Below are 9,367 nucleotides of genomic sequence, written 5' to 3'. Positions count from 1 at the left end.
TACAGAGAATTGAAGATTCAGAACATTCAGCAGAGGAATCAAACAGAAAAAGCTGGGCGTTCAAAACGCCCAGTGAAAAAGGAAAACTGGCATTTAAACGCTAGCCAGGGTACCTGGCTGGGCGTTTAACACCCAAAAAGGTAGAGTTTTGGGCGTTAAACTTCAGAATGGGCACCATTTTGGGCGTTTAACGCCAGGATGACACTAGAAGGAAGATTTTGTTTTTAATTCACATTTTTTTCAAGTTTTCATAATTTTTCAAAATTAAATCTTTTTCAAATCATATCTTTTCAATTATATCTCTTTCAAAATCAATTTCTTTCCATTTTATATTTATTTTTACTATTTTCAAAAATTCTTGCTTCAATTAAAGATTTACTTCAAAATTTTCAAGTTGTTACTTGCCTATTAAGAAAGGATCAAACTTTAAATTTTAAAATCATATCTTTTAATTTCTTGATAGTCAAGTAATCAAATTTAATTTTAAAAATTCTCTTTTTCTAAATTGATTTTCAATCATATCTTTTCAAACATATCTTTTCAATCACATCTTTTTCAAAATTAATTTTTTTCAATCAAATCTTTTTCTAATTTCAAAATTCAAAAATCACTTTATTTCTTTCCCAATCTTAGTTTTCGAAAATCTCAATCAAATTTTCAAATTTCTTTTTAAAATCTTTTTATTAATTTTCAAAAATTCTTCCCCTCTTCTCACATCCTTCTATTTAAGGGACTAAGACTCCTCCTCAAAGTACAATTCGAACTCCCTCCTTCTTTATATGTTCGAATTCTCTTCTATCTACCTCCTCCTTCTAATCTTCTTTTCCTCTGACACTTCAAGGAATCTCTATACTGTGACATAGAGGATTCCCTACTTTCTTGTCCTCTTCTCTTTCATATGAGCAGGAACAAAGATAAAGGCATACTTGTTCAAGCTGATCCTGAACCTGAAAGGACCTTGAAGAGAAAGCTAAGAGAAGCTAAAGAACAATTCTCTTTAGAGGGCCTAACAAAGCTCTTCAAAGAAGAAGAAACCATGGCAGCCGAAAACAACAATGCCAACAATGCAAGGAAGGTGCTTGGTGACTTTACTGCACCTACTCCTGATTTCTATGGGAGAAGCATCTCAATCCCTGCCATTAGAGCAAACAACTTTGAGTTTAAGCCTCAATTGGTTTCTCTAATGCAACAGAATTTCAAGTTTCATGGACTTCCATTGGAAGATCCTCATCAATTCTTATCTGAATTCCTGCAAATCTGTGACACTGTCAAGACCAATGGGGTTGACCCTGAAGTCTACAGACTTATGCTCTTTCCTTTTGCTGTAAGAGACAGAGCTAGAACATGGTTGGATTCACAACCTAAGGAAAGGCTGAACTCTTGGGAAAATCTAGTCAATGCCTTCTTGGCAAAGTTCTTTCCACCTCAAAAATTGAGCAAGCTTAGAGTGGAAGTCCAAACCTTTAGACAGAAGGATGGTGAGTCCCTCTATGAAGCTTGGGAGAGATACAAGAAATTGATCAGAAGGTGTCCTTCTGACATGCTTTCAGAATGGAACATCATAGGAATCTTCTATGATGGTCTGTCTGAACTATCCAAGATGTCATTGGATAGCTCTGCTGGAGGATCTCTTCATCTGAAGAAGACGCCTGCAGAAGCTCAAGAACTCATTGAAATGGTTGCAAATAACTAATTCATGTACACTTCTTAAAGGAATCCTGTGAATAATGGGATAGCTCAGAAGAAAGGAGTTCTTGAGATTGATACTCTGAATGACATATTAGCTCAGAATAAAATATTGACTTAGCAAGTCAATATGATTTCTCAGAGTCTGTCTGAAATGCAAGCAGCAACAGGCAGTACTAAGGAAGCTTCCTCTAAGGAAGAAGCTTATGATCCTGAGAACCTAGCAATGGAAGAGGTGAATTACATGGGAGAATCCTATGGAAACACCTATAATCCTTCATAGAGAAATCATCCAAATCTCTCATGGAAGGATCAACAGAGACCTCAACAAGGTTTCAACAACAATAATGGTGGAAGAAATAGGTTTAGCAATGGCAAGCCTTTTCCATCATCTTCTCAGCAACAAACAGAGAATTCTAAGCAGAGCCCCTCTGACTTAGCAACCATTGTCTCTGATCTAATAAAAACCACTCAAAGTTTCATGACTGAAACAAGGTCCTCCATTAGAAATTTGGAGGCACAATTGGGTCAGCTGAGTAAGAAAATTACTGAACTCCCTCCTAGCACTCTCCCTAGCAATACAGAAGAGAATCCAAAAAGAGAGTGCAAGGCCATAACCACATCTCACATGGCCGAACATGGAGAGGAGGAAGACGCAGTGATTTCCACCGAGGAAGACCTCAATGGACGCCCACTGACCTCCATGGAGTTCCCTAAAGAGGAACCATGGGAATCTGAGGCTCACACTGAGACCATAGAGATTCCATTAAATTTACTTTTGCCATTCATGAGCTCTGATGCGTATTCTTCCTCTGAAGAAGATGAAGATGTCACTGAAGAGCAAGTTGCTAAGTACCTTGGAGCAATCATGAAGCTAAATGCTAAGTTGTTTGGTAATGAGACTTGGGAGAATGAACCTCCATTGCTCATCAAAGAACTGGATGACTTGACTAGGCAGAGATTACCTCAAAAGAGACAGGACCCTGGAAAGTTCTCAATCCCTTGTACCATAGGCACCATGACCTTTGAGAAGGCTCTGTGTGACCTAGGGTCAAGCATAAACCTTATGCCTCTCTCTGTAATGGAGAAGCTAGGGATCATTGAGGTACAAGCTGCAAGAATCTCACTAGAGATGGCAGACAATTCAAAGAAATAGGCTTATGGACTTGTAGAGGATGTCTTGGTAAAGGTTGAAGACCATTACATCCCTACTGATTTTATAGTCCTAGAGACTGGGAAGTGTATGGATGAATCCATCATCCTTGGAAGACCCTTCCTAGCCACAGCAAAAGTTGTGATTGATGTTGACAGAGGAGAATTGATCATTCAAGTGAATGGAGACTCCCTTGTGTTTAAAGCTCAAGGATATCCCTCTGTCACCATAGAGAGGAAGCACGAAGAGCTTCTCTCAATACAGAGTCAAACAGAGCCCCCACAGTCAAACTCTAAGTTTGGTGTTGGGAGGCCACAACCATACTTTAAGTTTAGTATTGAACCCCCACATTCAAACTCTAAGTTTGGGGTTGGGAGGTTCCAACATTGCTCTGAACATCTGTGAGGCTCCATGAGAGCCACTGTCAAGCTATTGACATTAAAGAAGCGCTTGTTGGGAGGCAACCCAATTTTTACTTATCTATGTAAAATTTCTATTTTCTTTTGTTATTTTATGTTTTCTGTAGGTTGATGATCATGTGAAGTCACAAAAACAATTGAAAAAGCAAAAAGAGAAGGAAAAACAAAATGAAAAATAGAACACCCTGGAGGAGAAACTTACTGGCGTTTAAACGCCAGAAAAGGGCACCAGACTGGCGTTTAACGCCAGGAATGGGCAAGAAGCTGGCGTTAAACGCCAGAAATGGGCAGCAGCCTGGCGTTTAACGCCAGGATTGGTAGAAAGGGGCGTTTTGCACGCCACTTGGTGCAGGGATGAGATATCCTTGACACCTCAGGATCTGTGGACCCCACAGGATCCCTACCTACCCCACCACTCTCTCTCTTCTTTACTCATTCACCAATCACCTCAATCCCTCTTCCCCAAAAACCCCTCACCTATCAAATCCCACCATTCTCTTCACCACTCACATCCATCCTTCATAAAACCCCACCTACCTCACCATTCAAATTCAAACCACTTTCCCTCCCAAACCCACCCTCTATGGCCGAACCATACACACCCCTCTCACCCCTATATAAACCCATCTTCACTCCTTCATTTTCACAAACATACATACTACCTATCCTCCTTGGCCAAAACACAAAGCCCACTCCATCTCCTCTATTTCTTCTTCTTCTACTCTCTTCTTTCTTCTTTTGCTCGAGGACGAGCAAGCTTCTAAGTTTGGTGTGATAAAAGCTAAAGCTTTTTGTTTTTCCATAACCATTTCTGGCACCAAAGGCCAGAGAAACCTCTAGAAAGAGGAAAGAGAAGGCAAAAGCTTCCACCTTCGAGTCATGGGAGATGGAGAGATTCCTCTCAAGGGTGCATCAAGACCACTTCTATGAAGTTGTGGCCAAGAAGAAAGTGATCCCCGAGGTCCCTTTTAAACTCAAAAAGAATGAGTATCCGGAGATCCGACATGAGATCCGATGAAGAGGTTGGAAAGTTCTCACCAACCTCATTCAACAAGTCGGAATCTTAATGGTTCAAGAGTCTATGCCAATGCATGGATCACCAAGAACCATAATCAAAGTGTGAACCCGGACCCCAAGAATTGGCTTACAATGGTCCGAGGGAAATACTTGGATTTTAGTCCAGAAAATATAATGTTGGCATTCAACTTGCCCATGATGCAAGGAGATGCACACCCCTACACTAGAAGGGTCAACTTTGATCAAAGGTTGGACCAAGTCCTCATGGACATATGTGAAGAGGGCGCTTAATGGAAGAGAGATTCAAGAAGGAAGCCGGTTCAACTAAGAAGGCATGACCTCAAGCCCGTGGCTAGGGGATGGTTGGAGTTCATCCAACGCTCAATCATTCCCACTAGCAACCGGTCCGAAGCTACTATAGACCGGGCTATCATGATACATAGAATCATGATTGGAGATGAAGTGGAAGTTCATGAGGTTATATCCCAAGAACTCTACAAGGTGGCGGACAAGTCCTCTACTAAGGCAAGGTTAGCCTTCCCTCATCTCATTTGTCACCTTTGCAATTCGGTTGGAATTGACATAGAGGGAGACATTCTCATTGATGAGGACAAACCCATCACTAAGAAAAGGATGGAGCAAACAAGAGAACCTCATCAAGAGAATGAGGAAATTCCTCATCATGAAATCCCTGAGATACCTCAAGGGATGCATCTTCCTCCACAAAACTATTGGGAGCAAATCAACACCTCCGTAGGAGAATTGAGTTCCAACATGGGACAACTAAGGGTGGAGCACCAAGAGCATTCCATCCTCCTCCATGAAATTAGAGAAGATCAAAGAACTATGAGAGAGGAGCAACAAAGGCAAAGAAGAGACATTGAGGAGCTCAAGCACTCCATAAGATCTTCAAGAGGAAGAACAAGCCGCCATCACTAAAGTGGACCCGTTCTTTAATTTCCTTGTTCTTTATTTTCTGTTTTTCGAAAATTATGCTTTATGTTTATCTATGTTTATGTCTTTATTACATGATCATTAGTGTCTTAGTGTCTATGCCTTAAAGCTATGAAAATGAATCCATCACCTTTCTTAAATGAAAAATGTTTTCAATTGAAAAAGAAAAAGAAGTGCATGAATTTCAAATTTTAAAACAGTTTAATTATCTTGATGTGGTGGCAATACTATTGTTTTTCTGAATGAATGCTTGAACAGTGCATATTTTTGAATTTTATTGTTTATGAATGTTAAAATTGTTGGCTCTTGAAAGAATGAAAGGAAAAGGAGAAATGTTATCTGATGATCTGAAAAATCATAAAATTGATTCTTGAAGCAAGAAAAAGTAGTGAAAAGCTTGCAGAAAAAAAAAAGAGGAAAAGCAAGCAGAAAAAGCCAATACCCCTTTAAACCAAAAGGCAAGGGTGATAAAAAGGATCCAAGACTTTGAGCATCAGTGGATAGGAGGGCCCACAGAAATAAAATTCTGGCCTAAGCAGCTAAATCAAGCTGTCCCTAACCATGTGCTTGTGGCGTGAAGGTGTCAAGTGAAAACTTGAGACTGAGCGGTTAAAGTCGAGGTCCAAAGCAAAAAGAAGAATGTGCTTAAGAACCCTGGACACCTCTAATTGGGGACTCTAGCAAAGCTGAGTCACAATCTGAAAAGGTTCACCCAGTTTTGTGTCTGTGGCATTTATGTATCCGGTGGTAATACTGGAAAACAAAGTGCTTAGGGCCACGGCCAAGACTCATAAAGTAGCTGTGTTCAAGAATCAACATACTTAACTAGGAGAGTCAGTAACACTATCTGGATTCTGAGTTCCTATAGATGCCAATCATTTTGAACTTCAAGGGATAAAGTGAGATGCCAAAACTGTTCAGAAGCAAAAAGCTAAAAGCCCCGCTCATCTAATTAATACTGATCTTCATAGATGTTTTTGGAATTCATTGTATATTCTCTTCTTTTTTATCCTATTTGATTTTCAGTTGCTTGGGGACAAGCAACAATTTAAGTTTGGTGTTGTGATGAGCGGATAATTTATACGCTTTTTGGCATTGTTTTTAGTATGTTTTTAGTATATTTTAATTAGTTTTTATTATATTTTTATTAGTTTTTTAATAAAAATCACCCTTCTGGACTTTACTATGAGTTTGTGTGTTTTTCTGTGATTTCAGGTATTTTCTGGCTGAAATTGAGGGACCTGAGCAAAAATCTGATTCAGAGGCTGAAAAAGGACTGCAGATGCTGTTGGATTCTGACCTCCCTGCACTCAAAGTGGATTTTCTGGAGCTACAGAAGCCCAATTGGCGCGCTCTCAATTGCATTGGAAAGTAGACATCTGGGGCTTTCCAGAAATATAAAATAGTCTATACTTTGCCCGAGATTTGATGGCCCAAATAGGCATTCCAAGTCAGCTCAAGAATTTTGGCGTTTAACTCCAAAACTGGCAGAAAAGCTGGAGTTAAACGCCCAAACTGGCACAAAAGCTGGCGTTTAACTCCAAAAAAAGTCTCTACACGAAAATGCTTCAATGCTCAGCCCAAGAACACACCAAGTGGGCCCAGAAGAATATTTCTGCATTAATTACTGATTTCTGTAAACCCTAGGCTACTAGTTCTCTATAAATAGGACCTTTTGCTATTGTATTTGGATCATCTTGGGACGTTTAGTCCTTAGACCTTTGAGGCTGGCCATTCGGCCATGCTTACACTATTTGTTCTTATGTATTTTCAATGGTGGAGTTTCTACACACTATAGATTAAGGTGTGGAGCTCTGCTGTTCTTCATGAATTAATACAAAGTACTATTATTTTTCTATTCAACTCAAGTCTATTTCTTCTCCAAGATATTCATTCGTTCTTCAAATTGATGAATGTGATGATCTGTGACACTCATCATCATTCTCACCTATGAACATGTGCCTGACAAACACCTCTGTTCTATTAGCAATGGCTAGAATGCATATCTCTTGGGTTTCTAATCTAAGATTGGAACCTTCGTGGTATAGGCTAGAATTATTGGCGGCCATTCCTGAGATCCGGAATGTCTAAAACTTGTCTGTGGTATTCTGAGTAGGATCTGGGAAGGGATGACTGTGACGAGCTTCAAACTCGTGATTGTGGGGCGTGTGATAGACGCAAAAGGATCAATGGATCCTATTCCGACATGATCCAGAACCGACAGCTGATTAGCCGATGTTGTGACAGAGCATCAGGGCCATTTTCATTGAGAGGACGGGATGTAGCCATTGACAACGGTGATGCCCAACATAAAGCTTGCCATGGAAAGAAGTATGAATGATTGGAAGAAGGCAATAGGAAAGCAGAGGTTCAAGGGGAACAAAGCATCTTCATACGCTTATCTGAAATCCACCAATGAATTAAATAAGTATCTCTATCTTTATTTTATGTTTATTTTCATCACCTTAAACTCCATAACCATTTGAATCCGCCTGACTGAGATTTATAAGATGACCATAGCTTGCTTCAAGCCGACAATCTCCATGGGATCGACCCTTACTCACGTAAGGTTTATTACTTGGACGACCCAGTGCACTTGCTGGTTAGTTGTGCGGAATTGTGACAAAGTGTGATTCACATTTAAGAGCTCCAAGTCTTTGGCGCCATTGTTGATGATCACAATTTTGTGCACCATATGCCTTCCAAGTGTTTGATCAAATGCTTGGAAGGATGTTAGAGTAGATTTTGAGCATTCTTGGCTTGGAAAGAGTAATTGGGCAATCTTGAGTCATGTAAAACCCAACTTATGTTGGTGATCTAGAGTTGTTAGCTAATATTGTTTCCATTGACACTAATCTTTTGCTAATTCAATTAGTAAGTCGATTAGGACTTTTGGATTGAGATTAGCTAGTCTCATTAGACTTTCTCCCTATTTGTTGGAGTTGACGTAATGAGATAAATTCTTGTTTATATTTGTGACATGATTAATTAATCTTGTTTGACATTCTCCCGATGTGTGAGTTAACTAAATAAGATGAATTAGTCATGCATGACTAGGATAGAAAGCTTATGATCTCAATCCATTACCATGAATGTCTCTCTTTATTAATTTCTTTCTTTAATTACTTGCTCAACTTACTTTTCTTGTCTTTTTATTTTATTGCCCCTCTAATCAAACAAAACCCCTCTTTTTTTACCCCATCATAGCCAATACGCAAGCATTCCATTGTATCCTAGGGAGACGACCCGGAGTCTAAATACTTCGGTTATAAATTCATTGGGGTTTGTTACTTGTGACAACCAATATTTTTTTTGATTGAGAGGATTATTGATTGGTTTGGAAACTATACTTCACAATGAGACTCCATTAGATAAATTCTAAACCGTCAATAATTTTTAGATCATCAAAAATGGCGCCGTTGCCGGGGAGCCAATGGTGCTATGTTATTGGCTATTGTAAATATTGTGAATAGCTTTATCTTTGGTTTGTTTGTTGATTTTTGCTAGTTTTAGGATTTAGTCTCCTTCATTTCTTATTGCTCTTTGTTTTTATTTTCTACTTCACTATGAATTCTCACTTTGGCTATGAGTGTAGCTCAAACTATGTTGTAGGAAATGAAAGCCTCAATGAGGATGTGCATCAAGGAATTGGAGATCAAAGGTGGGAGGAGCCTCAGACATTTGATCAACCTCCATGGCAACAACCTCCGCCAATGCACTATGAAGAAGGGCCATTCTATGATGCATGACAATCCACTGGCTATGGTGAACTCCCTTGTGACTTTCAAGAACCAACACCATATGCCTGTGAGCCATATCCTCAATATAGCCACACGTCATACTCACAAGCCTCATACCGCCATTTACCTCCACTTGACCATAACTCATACACACCATATCAACCACCGTTAGAATCACATGTAGAATAACCACCATCCCAATACCAATACTCTCAAGAACCACAAATTCCACATACACCACCTCAAGAACTCCACCAATTTAAACCACCTTCCGATTACGAAAATCTCTACCTAACCGATGAATTCTCTCTTCCAACACCATCTCCTGATGAAGCCTTCATGTTAGAACTGAGAGACCTCGAATCTCGAATTTTGAGGCGACAAGAGGAGGATGAAAC

At 39.6% G+C, this 9,367-nt stretch overlaps 1 non-coding gene across 1 annotated transcript; it reads right to left on the bottom strand.

The window, feature by feature from the left end:
• Positions 1-1,438: 1,438 nt before the first annotated feature.
• On the bottom strand, positions 1,439-1,546 carry LOC112788568 (small nucleolar RNA R71). Its single transcript, XR_003195928.1, has one exon. It is a non-coding gene; the product is annotated as a small nucleolar RNA R71 (small nucleolar RNA).
• Positions 1,547-9,367: the final 7,821 nt, after the last annotated feature.

This window comes from Arachis hypogaea, chromosome 20, assembly GCF_003086295.3.
Source record: "Arachis hypogaea cultivar Tifrunner chromosome 20, arahy.Tifrunner.gnm2.J5K5, whole genome shotgun sequence".
Lineage (NCBI taxonomy): Eukaryota > Viridiplantae > Streptophyta > Magnoliopsida > Fabales > Fabaceae > Arachis > Arachis hypogaea.
This window is presented reverse-complemented; position numbering and strand designations above follow the sequence as displayed.